The following is a 15740-nucleotide window of genomic DNA, read 5'->3' as shown; positions in this document are numbered from 1 at the left end:
CTTTCTTTCTTTCTAACTAATCTTTTTTCTTTCTTTCTTTCTTTCTTTCTTTCTTTCTAACTAATCTTTCTTTCTTTCTTTTTCTTACTTTTCTTTCTTTCTTTCTAACTAATCTTTTTTCTTTCTTTCTTTCTTTCTTTCTTTCTTTCTTTCTTTCTTTCTTTCTTTCTAACTAATCTTTCTTTTTCTTTTTCTTACTTTTATTTCTTTCTTTCTAACTAATCTTTTTTCTTTCTTTCTTTCTTTCTTTCTTTCTTTCTTTCTAACTAACTAATCTTTCTTTCTTTCTTTTTCTTACTTTTCTTTCTTTCTTTCTAACTAATCTTTTTTCTTTCTTTCTTTCTTTCTTTCTTTCTAACTAATTAATCTTCTTTCTTTCTTTCTTTCTTTCTTTCTTTCTTTCTTTCTTTCTAACTAATTAATCTTTTTTCTTTCTTTCTTTCTTTCTTTCTTTCTTTCTTTCTTTCTTTCTTTCTTTCTTTCTAACTAATCATTTTTCTTTCTTTCTTTCTAACTAATCTTTCTTTTTTCTTTTTCTTGCTTTTCTTTCTTTCTTTCTTTCTTTCTTTCTTTCTTTCTTTCTTTCTTTCTAACTAATCTTTCTTTCTCTTACTTTTCTTTCTTTCTTTCTAACTAATCTTTTTACTTTCTTTCTTTCTTTCTAACTAATCTTTCTTTCTCTTACTTTTCTTTCTTTCTTTCTAACTAATCTTTTTCTTTCTTTCTTTCTTTCTTTCTTTCTTTCTTTCTTTCTTTCTTTCTTTCTAACTAATCTTTCTTTCTCTTACTTTTCTTTCTTTCTTTCTAACTAATCTTTTTCTTTCTTTCTTTCTTTCTTTCTAACTAATCTTTCTTTCTTTCTTTCTTTTTCTTACTTTTCTTTCTTTCTTTCTAACTAATCTTCTTTCTTTCTTTCTTTCTTTCTTTCTTTCTTTCTTTCTTTCTAACTAATTAATCTTCTTTCTTTCTTTCTTTCTTTCTTTCTTTCTTTCTTTCTTTCTTTCTTTCTAACTAATTAATCTTTTTTCTTTCTTTCTTTCTTTCTTTCTAACTAATCTTTTTACTTTCTTTCTTTCTAACTAATCTTTCTCTTTTCTTTTTCTTACTTTTCTTTCTTTCTTTCTAACTAATCTTTTCTTTCTTTCTTTCTAACTAATCTTTTTCTTTCTTTCTTTCTTTCTTTCTAACTAATCTTTCTTTCTTTCTAACTAATCTTTCTTTCTTTCTTTCTTTCTTTCTTTCTAACTAATCTTTTTACTTTCTTTCTTTCTTTCTTTCTTTCTTTCTTTCTTTATTTCTTTCTTTCGTTCTTTATTTCTAACTAATCTTTTTACTTTCTTTCTTTCTTTCTTTCTTTCTTTCTTTCTTTCTTTCTTTCTTCCTTTCTTTCTTTATTTATTTCTTCCCAACTATTATTTCTTTCTAACTAATCTATCAATCTAACTTTAACCTACTTTAAATTTCTAACTTCTTTAAACTTCTTCAAACTCTCTGGTCAGGCTTTCTCAAGCCAACTTAAAGTTTGTCTCAACAAACTTTTTTTTCTAGTTATTATTATTCTTCTGAGACTAAAAAATCTGACTCTAACTCCTCCTAGAGCTTTAACTCTACAAACTCCAAACTCACGTCAGACCTTCAGACTGTTCTGACTTAGTGTGCTATATCTTTTCAGACTGATTTGACTTTCAGTTTTCTTAAAAATTAATATTAAAAACCATAAAAATCCCATAGACTTTCATTGCAGACTGCTCAAATTGAGCCAAGACTACGGTGGCCCATTAGTGTACAAGCCAAAAACTCAAATCTAAACTCCCTGAAGCCCTATACTCAATTAAACTACTATTCTATATACTAATTCACTTTAGTCTAAAGTTATCTATCTATCTATCTATCTATCTATCTATCTATCTATCTATCTATCTATCTATCTATCAATCAATCTATCTATCTTCAAACCTTATCTATCTATCTATCTATCTATCTATCTTCAAACCTTATCTATCTATCTATCTATCTATCTATCTATCTTCAAACCTTATCTATCTTCAAACCTTATTTATCTATCTATCTATCTATCTATCTATCTATCTATCTATATATCTATCTATCTATCTATCTATCTATCTATCTATCTTCAAACCTTATCTATCTTCAAACCTTATTTATCTATCTATCTATCTATCTATCTATCTATCTTCAAACCTTATCTATCTATCTATCTATCTATCTTACTTTCTAACTAATCTACCTATCTTTCTATCTAACTTATCTATCTTACTTTCTTTCTAATCTATCTTTCTTACTAATCTTTCTATCTTTCTAACTAACTTATCTATCTTTCTTTCTAACTAATCTATCTATCGTTCTAACTAACTTATCTTTCTTTCAAACTAATCTATCTATCTTCCTAACTAACTTATCTCTTTTTTCTTTCTTACTTACTAATCTATCTATCTTTCTAACTAACTTATCTATCTTTCTTTCTTTCTTTCTTAGTAATCTATCTATCTTTCTAACTAACATATTTATCTTTCTTTCTTACTAATCTATCTATCTTTCTAATTAACTAACTTATATATCTTTCTTTCTTTCTTACTAATTTCTATCTTTCTTTTTAACTAATCTTTCTATCTTTCTAACTAATCTATCTATCTTTCTATCTAACTTATCTATCTTTCTTTCTTACTAATCTTTCTATCTTTCTAACTAACTTATCTATCTTTCTTTCTTTCTTTCTAACTAATCTATCTATCTTTCTAACTAACTTATCTATCTTTCTTTCTTACTAATCTTTCTATCTTTCTAACTAACTTATCTATCTTTCTTTCTTTCTTTCTTTCTAACTAATCTCTCTATCTTTCTAACTAACTTGTCTTTCTTTCTAACTAATCTATCTATCTTTCTAACTAACTTATCTATCTTTCTTTCTTTCTTACTAATCTTTCTATCTTTCTAACTAACTTATCTATCTTTCTTTCTTTCTAACTAATCTATCTATCTTTCTAACTAACTTGTCTTTCTTTCTAACTAATCTATCTATTTTTCTAACTAACTTATCTATCTTTTTTCTAATCTATCTATCTTTCTAACTAACTTATCTTTCTTTCTTTCTTACTAATCTTTCTATCTTTCTTTCTTTCTTACTAATCTTTCTATCTTTCTAACTAACTTATCTATCTTTCTTTCTAACTAATCTATCTTTCTAACTAACCTATCTTTCTTTCTTTCTTTCTTTCTTTCTTACTAATCTTTCTATCTTTCTAACTAACTTATCTATCTTTCTTTCTTTCTAACTAATCTATCTATCTTTCTAACTAACTTGTCTTTCTTTCTAACTAATCTATTTTTCTAACTAACTTATCTATCTTTTTTCTAATCTATCTATCTTTCTAACTAACTTATCTTTCTTTCTTTCTTACTAATCTTTCTATCTTTCTAACTAACTTATCTATCTTTCTTTTAAACTAATCTATCTTTCTAACTAACTTGTCTTTCTTTCTAACTAATCTATCTATCTTTCTAACTAACATATCTATCTTTCTTACTAATATATCTATCTTTCTAACTAACTAACTTTATCTTTCTTTCTTTCTTACTAATCTATCTTTTTTTAACTAATCTTTCTATCTTTCTAACTAATCTATCTATCTTTCTAACTAACTTATCTTTCTTTCTTTTTAACTAATCAATCTATCTTTTTAACTAATCTATCTATCTATCTATCTTTCTTACTAATCTATCTATCTTTCTTACTAACTTATCTATCTTTCTTTCTTTCTAACTAATCCATCTTTCTTTCTTTCTTTCTTTCTTTCTTTCTTTCTAACTAATATTTCTTTCTAACTAATCTTTCTTTCTATCTTTCTTTCTATCTAATCTTTCTTTCTTCGAATCATACTTTCTAACAAATCAATTTAACTAATCTATCTATCTTTTTAACTAACTTATCTATCTTTCTTTCTTACTAATCTATCTATATTTCTAACTAACTTATCTATCTTTATTTATTTCTTACTAATCTATCTTTCTAACTAACTAACTTATCTATCTTTCTTTCTTTCTAACTAATCTATCTATCTGTCTAACTAACTAACTTATCTATCTTTCTTTCTTTCTAACTAATCTATCTATCTTTCAAACTAACTTATCTATCTTTCTTCCTTTCTAACTAATCTATCTCTCTTTCTTTCTTTCTTTCTAACTAATCAATCTCTCTTTCTTTCTTTCTTTCTTTCTTTCTTTCTTTCTAACTAATCTTTCTTTCTAACTAATCTTTCTTTCTTTCTAACTAATCTTTCTTTCTTTCTTTTTTCTAACTATTCTTTCTTTCTTTTTTCTAACTATTCTTTCTTTCTTTTTCTTTCTTTTTTTCTTTCTTTCTAACTAATCTTTCTTTCTTTCTTTTTAACTAATCTATCTATCTTTCTAACTAACTTATATATCTATCTTTCTTTCTTACTAATCTATCTATCTTTCTTTCTTACTAATCTATCTATCTTTCTAACTAACTTTTCTTTCTTTCTTTCTTACTAATCTATCTTTCTTTCTAACTAAAAAACTAACTTATCAATCTTTCTTCCTTTCTAACTAATCTATCTATCTTTCTAACTAACTAACTAATCTATCTTTATTTCTAACTAATCTATCTATCTTTCTAACTAATCTATCTCTCTTTCTTTCTAACTAATCAATCTTTCTCTTTCTTTCTTTCTTTCTTTCTTTCTTTCTTTCTTTTTTCTAACTATTCTTTCTCTTTTTTCTAACTATTCTTTCTTTCTTTTTCTTTCTTTTTTTCTTTCTTTCTAACTAATCTTTCTTTCTTTCTTTTTAACTAATCTATCTTTCTAACTAACTTATCTATCTTTCTTCCTTTCAAACTAATCTATCTTTCTAACTAACTTATCTATATTTCTTTCTTTCTAACTAATCTATCTATCTTTCTAACTAACTAACTAATCTATCTTTATTTCTAACTAATCTATCTTTCTAACTAATCTATCTATCTTTCTAACTAACTTATCTATCTTTCTTTCTTTCTAACTAATCTATCTATCTTTCTAACTAACTAATCTGTCTTTATTTCTAACTAATCTATCTATCATTCTAACTAATCAATCTTTCTCTTTCTTTCTTTCTTTCTTTCTTTCTTTCTTTCTTTCTTTCTTTCTTTTTCTTTTTTTCTTTCTAACTAATCTTTCTTTCTAACTAATCTTTCTTTCTTTCTTTTTTCTAAGTATTTTTTCTTTCTTTTTTCTAACTATTCTTTCTTTCTTTTTCTTTCTTTTTTTCTTTCTAACTAATCTTTCTTTCTTTCTTTCTTTCTTTTTAACTAATCTATCTATCTTTCTAACTAACTTATCTGTCTATCTTTCTTTCTTACTAATATATATATCTTTCTAACTAACTTTTCTTTCTTTCTTTCTAACTAAAAACTAACTTATCTATCTTTCTTTCTTTCTTACTAATCTATCTATCTTTCTAACTAACTTATCTTTCTTTCTTTTTAACTAATCTATCTATCTTTCTAACTAACTCATCGATCTATCTTTCTTTCTTTCTTTCTTTCTTTCTTTCTTTCTTTCTTTCTTTCTTTCTAACTAATCAATCTTTCTTTCACTCTTTCTTTCTAACTAATATCTTTCTTTCTTTCTTTCTTTCTTTCTTTCTTTCAACTAATCAATCTTTCTTTCTTTCTCTTTCTTTCTTTCTTTCTTTCTTTCTTTTTCTTTTTTCTTTCTAACTAATCTTTCTTTCTTTCTCTTTCTTTCTTTCTTTCTTTTTTCTAACTATTCTTTCTTTTTTCTAACTATTCTTTCTTTATTTTTCTTTCTTTTTTTTCTTTCTTTCTAACTAATCTTTCTTTCTTTCTTTTTAACTAATCTATCTATCTTTCTAACTAACTTATCTATCTATCTTTCTTTCTTACTAATCTATCTATCTTTCTAACTAACTTTTCTTTCTTTCTTTCTTACTAATCTATCTTTCTTTCTAACTAAAAAACTAACTTATCTATCTTTCTTTCTTTCTTACTAATCTATCTATCTTTCTAACAAACTTATCTTTCTTTCTTTTTAACTAATCTATATCTTTCTAACTAACTTATCGATCTATCTTTCTTTCTTTCTTTCTTTCTTTCTAACTAATCAATCTTTCTTTCTTTCTTTCTTTCAACTAATCAATCTTTCTTTCTTTCTCTCTTTCTTTCTTTCTTCAAAACCTATCTATCTATCTATCTATCTATCTATCTATCAATCTATCTATCTATCTATCTATCTATCTATCCTTTCTTTTCATTCTAACTAATCTGTTTCTTTTTTTCGAACTATTCTTTCTTTCTTTCGAAATATTCTTTCTTTCTTTCGAACTAATCTATCTATCAAACTTGAACCTACTTTAAACATCAAACTACTTTAAACTTCTTCAAACTTTCTGGTCTGGCTTTCTCAAGCCAACTTAAAGTTTGTCTCACAAACTTTTTTTTCTAGTTAGAAAGATAGATTTGTAAGAAAGAAAGAAAAATAAATTAATTAGAAAGATAGATAGATTAGTTAGAAAGATAGATAGATTAGTAAGAAATAAAGAAAGATCGATAAGTTAGTTAGAAAGATAGATAGATTAGTTAGAAATAAAGAAAGATAGATTAGTTAAAAAGAAAGAAAGATAGATAAGATAGTTAGAAAGATAGATAGATAAAGAAAGATAACGGTGTGTGCAGGGCCGGCCCTGACCAATTTGCTGCCCTAGGCAAGATTTTACCTGGTGCCCCATGCATCACAGCCCATTTCACCCCGTCACTGTGTTCATGATTATTTAACCTATATATATATATATATATATATATATATATATATATATATATATATATATATATATATACACACACACACATTACAGCCTAAACACAAATACCAAGAGCATTACATCTAGCATTCAGGTCAAGTCCCCATTATCTTTTATAGCGCGTTTTACAATACAGATTTAATGTGAACTTTGCTATTTTTAATAAACCTGAAAATAAATATCATTACTAATTTTGGCAAATACATTTTAAAAATGCCGTATACAGTACAGGCCAAAAGTTTGGAAACTGAATTTTCAGGATCATTACTCCAGTCTTCAGAGTCACATGTGACATCCAGTCTATCACATGATCCTTTAGAAATCATTCTAATATTCTGATTTATTATGAGTGTTGGAAACAGTTCTGCTGCCTAATATATTTGATGAATAAAAGGTTAAAAAGAACTGCATTTATTCAAAATAAAACAATATTTTCTAATAATATAAATCTTCTTTACTATCACTTTTTATCAATTTAACACATCCTTGCTGAATAAAAGTATTGATTTATTTTTTTAAAAAAAGAAGTTTTTTTTCAAATTACTGACCAATAGTGTATTGTTGTTAAAAAAGATTTCTATTTTTATACTTTTTATTCATCAAAGTATCCTAAAACAGTATCACAGGTTATGAAAAAATATTAAATAGCAGAACTGTTTCCAACTTTGATAATGAATCATCATATTAGAATGATTTCTAAAGTGAGTAATGATCCTGAAAATTCCGCTTTGCATCACAGAAATAAATGATAATTTAAAGTATAATAAATTGAAAACCAATTATTTTAAATTGTAGTAATATCACAATATTGCATTTTTTTCTGTATTTTTGATCAAATAAATGCAGGCTTGATGAGCAGAAGAAACTTCTTTCAAAAACATTAAAAATAGTAATGTTTCCAAACTTTTGGCCTGTACTGTATCCCCCCCAAAACTGCACAACTGTAGAGTAAAACATGAATAAAAAAAAGTGATAATAAAAAATCCGTCTTAAAACTGACATGATTGTTACAAAATCACACAGTCTGGGGCCTCTGGAGAACTGCTAACATTAAGTTTAAGGTAAAAATAACTGCCATGAAATTCTTGCCATGAACAACAATATCTTACTCCTATGCAATTAGATAAACTGTTCATTCACTACATCACTTTACCTCTGTCTTTATCCCCTTTTATCCTCTTCTCTTCTTTTTGGCACTGTATCTATCGCAGACTATAATGCTCATTTATAATGTGTCATGTAAATTCGGCCATCCGTCACAATCAGGAAACTTTCACCGCGTCTAGAACTGGCGCGAGCTGCCAGGCCCGTTTCTACGAGCTGTGTGTTAGCAAAAGCAATGCTGTCTACATTGGATGCTGCGTCTCGCACGCTACACAACAAATTACCAACAACTGATCGCGCGCGCGCTCTGTTTCTGACGCACTTCAAGCACTCGCTGGGCGGGGGAAGATTGATGTGCCGGACTTGTTTTTTGTTTTTTTTGCTTTATTTGGTAGTATTTCGAATTAATGGTTTTAAAATAGTATTATAAAAATAAAAAATAAAAAAATATATATAAAAAAAAAAATCACTCGTTCACTCATTCTGGCGCCCCTATGGATGAGTGGCGCCCCTAGCATTTGCCTATTCCGCCTATGTCGCGGGCCGGCCCTGGGTGTGTGTCTTCCTCATATAGACATCAGTGTGTGTGACGGTGTGTGTCTTCCTCATATAGACATCAGTGTGTGTGACGGTGTGTGTGATGGTGTGTGTCTTCCTCATATAGACATCAGTGTGTGTGACGGTGTGTTTCTTACTCATATAGACATCAGTGTGTGTGACGGTGTGTGTCTTCCTCATGTAGTCATCAGTGTGTGTGACAGTGTGTGTCTTCCTCATATAGACATCAGTGTGTGTGACGGTGTGTGTCTTCCTCATGTAGTCATCAGTGTGTGTGACAGTGTGTGTCTTCCTCATATAGACATCAGTGTGTGTGACGGTGTGTGTCTTCCTCATGTAGTCATCAGTGTGTGTGACGGTGTGTGTCTTCCTCATATAGACATCAGTGTGTGTGACGGTGTGTGTCTTCCTCATGTAGTCATCAGTGTGTGTGACGGTGTGTGTCTTCCTCATATAGACATCAGTGTGTGTGACGGTGTGTATCTTCCTCATATAGACATCAGTGTGTGTGACGGTGTGTGTCTTCCTCATATATTCATCAGTGTGTGTGACGGTGTGTGTCTTCCTCATATAGTCATCAGTGTGTGTGTGACAGTGTGTGTCTTCCTCATATAGACATCAGTGTGTGTGACGGTGTGTGTCTTCCTCATATAGACATCAGTGTGTGTGACGGTGTGTGTCTTCCTCATATAGAGATCAGTGTGTGTGACGGTGTGTGTCTTCCTCATGTAGTCATCAGTGTGTGTGACGGTGTGTGTCTTCCTCATATAGACATCAGTGTGTGTGTGACGGTGTGTATCTTCCTCATACAGACATCAGTGTGTGTGTGACGGTGTGTGTCTTCCTCATATAGACATCAGTGTGTGTGACGGTGTATGTCTTCCTCATATAGACATCAGTGTGTGTGACGGTGTGTGTCTTCCTCATATATTCATCAGTGTGTGTGACGGTGTGTGTCTTCCTCATGTAGTCATCAGTGTGTGTGACGGTGTGTGTCTTCCTCATATAGTCATCAGTGTGTGTGACGGTGTGTGTCTTCCTCATATATTCATCAGTGTGTGTGACGGTGTGTGTCTTCCTCATATAGTCATCAGTGTGTGTGACGGTGTGTGTCTTCCTCATGTAGACATCAGTGTGTGTGACGGTGTGTGTCTTCCTCATATAGACATCAGTGTGTGTGACGGTGTGTGTCTTCCTCATATAGTCATCAGTGTGTGTGACGGTGTGTGTCTTCCTCATATAGACATCAGTGTGTGTGACGGTGTGTGTCTTCCTCATATAGTCATCAGTGTGTGTGACGGTGTGTGTCTTCCTCATATAGACATCAGTGTGTGTGACGGTGTGTGTCTTCCTCATATAGACATCAGTGTGTGTGACGGTGTGTGTCTTCCTCATATAGTCATCAGTGTGTGTGACGGTGTGTATCTTCCTCATACAGACATCAGTGTGTGTGACGGTGTGCGTCTTCCTCATATAGACATCAGTGTGTGTGACGGTGTGTGTCTTCCTCATATAGACATCAGTGTGTGTGACGGTGTGTGTCTTCCTCATATAGTCATCAGTGTGTGTGACGGTGTGTGTCTTCCTCATATAGTCATCAGTGTGTGTGACGGTGTGTATCTTCCTCATACAGACATCAGTGTGTGTGACGGTGTGTGTCTTCCTCATATAGACATCAGTGTGTGTGACGGTGTGTGTCTTCCTCATATAGTCATCAGTGTGTGTGACGGTGTGTGTCTTCCTCATATAGTCATCAGTGTGTGTGACGGTGTGTGTCTTCCTCATATAGTCATCAGTGTGTGTGTGACGATGTGTGTCTTCCTCATGTAGTCATCAGTGTGTGTGTGACGGTGTGTGTCTTCCTCATATAGTCATCAGTGTGTGTGTGACGGTGTGTGTCTTCCTCATATAGTCATCAGTGTGTGTGTGACGGTGTGTGTCTTCCTCATATAGACATCAGTGTGTGTGACGGTGTGTGTCTTCCTCATATAGACATCAGTGTGTGTGTGACGGTGTGTGTCTTCCTCATATAGACATCAGTGTGTGTGACGGTGTGTGTCTTCCTCATATAGTCATCAGTGTGTGTGTGACGGTGTGTGTCTTCCTCATATAGACATCAGTGTGTGTGAAGGTGTGTGTCTTCCTCATATAGTCATCAGTGTGTGTGTGACGGTGTATGTCTTCCTCATATAGACATCAGTGTGTGTGTGACGGTGTGTGTCTTCCTCATATAGACATCAGTGTGTGTGACGGTGTATGTCTTCCTCATATAGACATCAGTGTGTGTGTGACGGTGTGTATCTTCCTCATATAGTCATCAGTGTGTGTGTGACGGTGTGTATCTTCCTCATATAGACATCAGTGTGTGTGACGGTGTATGTCTTCCTCATATAGACATCAGTGTGTGTGTGACGGTGTGTATCTTCCTCATATAGTCATCAGTGTGTGTGTGACGGTGTGTATCTTCCTCATATAGTCATCAGTGTGTGTGACGGTGTGTGTCTTCCTCATATAGACATCAGTGTGTGTGACGGTGTGTGTCTTCCTCATGTAGTCATCAGTGTGTGTGACGGTGTGTATCTTCCTCATATAGACATCAGTGTGTGTGACGGTGTGTATCTTCCTCATATAGACATCAGTGTGTGTGACGGTGTATGTCTTCCTCATATAGACATCAGTGTGTGTGACGGTGTATGTCTTCCTCATACAGACATCAGTGTGTGTGTGACGGTGTGTATCTTCCTCATATAGACATCAGTGTGTGTGACGGTGTGTATCTTCCTCATGTAGACATCAGTGTGTGTGACGGTGTGTGTCTTCCTCATATAGACATCAGTGTGTGTGTGACGGTGTGTGTCTTCCTCATATAGACATCAGTGTGTGTGACGGTGTGTGTCTTCCTCATATAGACATCAGTGTGTGTGACGGTGTGTGTCTTCCTCATATAGTCATCAGTGTGTGTGACGGTGTGTGTCTTCCTCATATAGAGATCAGTGTGTGTGACGGTGTGTGTCTTCCTCATGTAGACATCAGTGTGTGTGACGGTGTGTGTCTTCCTCATATAGAGATCAGTGTGTGTGACGGTGTGTGTCTTCCTCATGTAGACATCAGTGTGTGTGACGGTGTGTGTCTTCCTCATATAGAGATCAGTGTGTGTGACGGTGTGTGTCTTCCTCATGTAGACATCAGTGTGTGTGACGGTGTGTGTCTTCCTCATATAGACATCAGTGTGTGTGACGGTGTGTATCTTCCTCATACAGACATCAGTGTGTGTGTGACGGTGTGTGTCTTCCTCATATAGACATCAGTGTGTGTGACGGTGTATGTCTTCCTCATATAGTCATCAGTGTGTGTGACGGTGTGTGTCTTCCTCATATAGTCATCAGTGTGTGTGACGGTGTGTATCTTCCTCATATAGTCATCAGTGTGTGTGACGGTGTGTGTCTTCCTCATATAGTCATCAGTGTGTGTGACGGTGTGTGTCTTCCTCATATAGTCATCAGTGTGTGTGTGACGATGTGTGTCTTCCTCATGTAGTCATCAGTGTGTGTGACGGTGTGTGTCTTCCTCATATAGACATCAGTGTGTGTGACGGTGTGTGTCTTCCTCATATAGACATCAGTGTGTGTGACGGTGTGTGTCTTCCTCATATAGTCATCAGTGTGTGTGTGACAGTGTGTGTCTTCCTCATATAGACATCAGTGTGTGTGTGACGGTGTGTGTCTTCCTCATATAGTCATCAGTGTGTGTGACGGTGTGTGTCTTCCTCATATAGTCATCAGTGTGTGTGACGGTGTGTGTCTTCCTCATATAGTCATCAGTGTGTGTGTGACGGTGTGTGTCTTCCTCATATAGACATCAGTGTGTGTGACGGTGTGTGTCTTCCTCATATAGACATCAGTGTGTGTGTGACGGTGTGTGTCTTCCTCATATAGTCATCAGTGTGTGTGACGGTGTGTGTCTTCCTCATATAGTCATCAGTGTGTGTGACGGTGTGTGTCTTCCTCATATAGTCATCAGTGTGTGTGTGACGATGTGTGTCTTCCTCATGTAGTCATCAGTGTGTGTGACGGTGTGTGTCTTCCTCATATAGACATCAGTGTGTGTGACGGTGTGTGTCTTCCTCATATAGACATCAGTGTGTGTGACGGTGTGTGTCTTCCTCATATAGTCATCAGTGTGTGTGTGACAGTGTGTGTCTTCCTCATATAGACATCAGTGTGTGTGTGACGGTGTGTGTCTTCCTCATATAGTCATCAGTGTGTGTGACGGTGTGTGTCTTCCTCATATAGTCATCAGTGTGTGTGTGACGGTGTGTGTCTTCCTCATATAGACATCAGTGTGTGTGACGGTGTGTGTCTTCCTCATATAGTCATCAGTGTGTGTGTGACGGTGTGTGTCTTCCTCATATAGACATCAGTGTGTGTGACGGTGTGTGTCTTCCTCATATAGACATCAGTGTGTGTGTGACGGTGTGTGTCTTCCTCATATAGTCATCAGTGTGTGTGACGGTGTGTGTCTTCCTCATATAGTCATCAGTGTGTGTGACGGTGTGTGTCTTCCTCATATAGTCATCAGTGTGTGTGTGACGGTGTGTGTCTTCCTCATGTAGACATCAGTGTGTGTGACGGTGTGTGTCTTCCTCATGTAGACATCAGTGTGTGTGACGGTGTGTGTCTTCCTCATGTAGTCATCAGTGTGTGTGACGGTGTGTGTCTTCCTCATATAGACATCAGTGTGTGTGACGGTGTATGTCTTCCTCATATAGTCATCAGTGTGTGTGACGGTGTGTGTCTTCCTCATATAGTCATCAGTGTGTGTGACGGTGTGTGTCTTCCTCATATAGTCATCAGTGTGTGTGACGGTGTGTGTCTTCCTCATATAGTCATCAGTGTGTGTGACGGTGTGTGTCTTCCTCATATAGTCATCAGTGTGTGTGTGACGGTGTGTGTCTTCCTCATGTAGACATCAGTGTGTGTGACGGTGTGTGTCTTCCTCATGTAGTCATCAGTGTGTGTGACGGTGTGTGTCTTCCTCATATAGACATCAGTGTGTGTGACGGTGTATGTCTTCCTCATATAGACATCAGTGTGTGTGTGACGGTGTGTGTCTTCCTCATATAGACATCAGAGTGTGTGACGGTGTGTGTCTTCCTCATATAGACATCAGTGTGTGTGACGGTGTGTATCTTCCTCATATAGACATCAGTGTGTGTGACGGTGTATGTCTTCCTCATATAGACATCAGTGTGTGTGTGACGGTGTGTATCTTCCTCATATAGACATCAGAGTGTGTGACGGTGTGTGTCTTCCTCATATAGACATCAGTGTGTGTGACGGTGTATGTCTTCCTCATATAGACATCAGTGTGTGTGTGACGGTGTGTGTCTTCCTCATATAGACATCAGTGTGTGTGACGGTGTATGTCTTCCTCATATAGACATCAGTGTGTGTGTGACGGTGTGTATCTTCCTCATATAGTCATCAGTGTGTGTGACGGTGTGTATCTTCCTCATATAGTCATCAGTGTGTGTGACGGTGTGTGTCTTCCTCATATAGACATCAGTGTGTGTGACGGTGTGTGTCTTCCTCATGTAGTCATCAGTGTGTGTGACGGTGTGTATCTTCCTCATATAGACATCAGTGTGTGTGACGGTGTGTATCTTCCTCATATAGACATCAGTGTGTGTGACGGTGTATGTCTTCCTCATATAGACATCAGTGTGTGTGACGGTGTATGTCTTCCTCATACAGACATCAGTGTGTGTGTGACGGTGTGTATCTTCCTCATATAGACATCAGTGTGTGTGACGGTATATGTCTTCCTCATATAGACATCAGTGTGTGTGACGGTGTGTGTCTTCCTCATATAGACATCAGTGTGTGTGACGGTGTATGTCTTCCTCATATAGACATCAGAGTGTGTGACGGTGTGTGTCTTCCTCATATAGACATCAGTGTGTGTGACGGTGTATGTCTTCCTCATATAGACATCAGTGTGTGTGACGGTGTGTGTCTGTGCTGTGTGTTGATGAAGATCAGCTTAATTTAGTTTCACAGTAGATTCACATCAATCAGTTATAAATCATGTAGAATTGGGATTTGTTAAACGTATTTTAATCCAGGTGTATTTTACGGGTTCAAGCACTGAAGCCGCTGCAACATTATTATATTTGCAGTGTTTTATTAGTTATTATTGTCCTACTCTAAACATGTCTGGGCGTCAGAGACTGTAAGTCAAAAAGCGTGGAAATAAAAGAAACTTCTCCTCGACAGTTTGATTCAATTCACTCGAAACTCATGACAAAACGTCATCAAAAAAACCCATCAAACACATCAAAACACTGTGAAGATATTAAATGATAATGTGTATGTGTTTATCTTTATCTGCTGAATGTAACGATCAAACACAACAAATCCTGATGTTCATCTTCTCTGGGTCACATGATAACACACTCTTCAAATATCACTCACACAATTCAACACACATGGCCGTCAGCAGCCAATCAAATCACAGCAGCTAATAAGGTCAATTCATAATGTCTGACTCTTATGATAATTAACGTATATGTGTCAAATCTGGTGAGATTCGGCCACATGGTGGTAACATTACGTTTTTGCTAATAACTCTGTTTCCTAGTGAAGCTTCGAAACACAGCAAGCCCTGAAAACTGATTAAAGAACAGATATTATACAGACACCTGATATTTAATCTTATTAGATGTTTAGTTCACTGCATCTGATGGATTATACTTTCAATAAAACACTTGCAATGTGTTTGTAAAAGCTGTTTTAGTGCATGTTTGGCCTGAGTTATTGCATTCCCTGTTCTGACCAGCAGGAGTCGCCAGCGTGTGCCGATTCCAACGATTTGAAACACTGAATCAGTTTATTCAGTTGATTGAGTTGGGAAGCAAATGAATGAAGAGTAATGGCAGGAGCCGCAGGTGTGCTCACCAAACTTTTATGTCTGTTTTTATGTCTGTTTTCATCTGCACCATCTAAAGTGGCTGAAAAATGCTATGATCGCAACCATACTACAAAAAACAAGTACCGGTATGTACCGAGGTCTGAGGACTTTATACAGCGATCCGCCTTTTTGGTCTATATTATAGTGTTGCTGATCCTTTCTGTCCGCGGCTGTGGGATCAATCAGTTGATCTCACGAGACACCGCACTACCACCAACACAACCTGTTATACACAATGAATGGAGCCGATTCACTCTCTACACGGCAAT

At 34.6% G+C, this 15740-nt stretch overlaps 2 long non-coding RNA genes across 2 annotated transcripts in view; both read right to left on the bottom strand.

The window, feature by feature from the left end:
* Positions 1-1383: 1383 nt before the first annotated feature.
* LOC309490610 overlaps positions 1384-15740 on the bottom strand; it is a 261199-nt gene continuing 246842 nt past the window's right edge. Inside the window, exon 3 of the long non-coding RNA XR_014202761.1 lies at positions 1384-1562. This is a non-coding gene — a long non-coding RNA (uncharacterized lncRNA). The remainder of the gene's footprint in view (positions 1563-15740) is intronic.
* The window catches only part of LOC309490634, a 245127-nt gene continuing 234268 nt past the window's right edge, over positions 4882-15740 (bottom strand). Inside the window, exon 2 of the long non-coding RNA XR_014202793.1 lies at positions 4882-5065. This is a non-coding gene — a long non-coding RNA (uncharacterized lncRNA). The remainder of the gene's footprint in view (positions 5066-15740) is intronic.

The sequence above is a fragment of the Leuciscus leuciscus genome (genome assembly GCF_965113295.1).
Source record: "Leuciscus leuciscus genome assembly, chromosome: 25".
In the NCBI taxonomy this organism is placed as follows: domain Eukaryota; kingdom Metazoa; phylum Chordata; class Actinopteri; order Cypriniformes; family Leuciscidae; genus Leuciscus; species Leuciscus leuciscus.
This window is presented reverse-complemented; position numbering and strand designations above follow the sequence as displayed.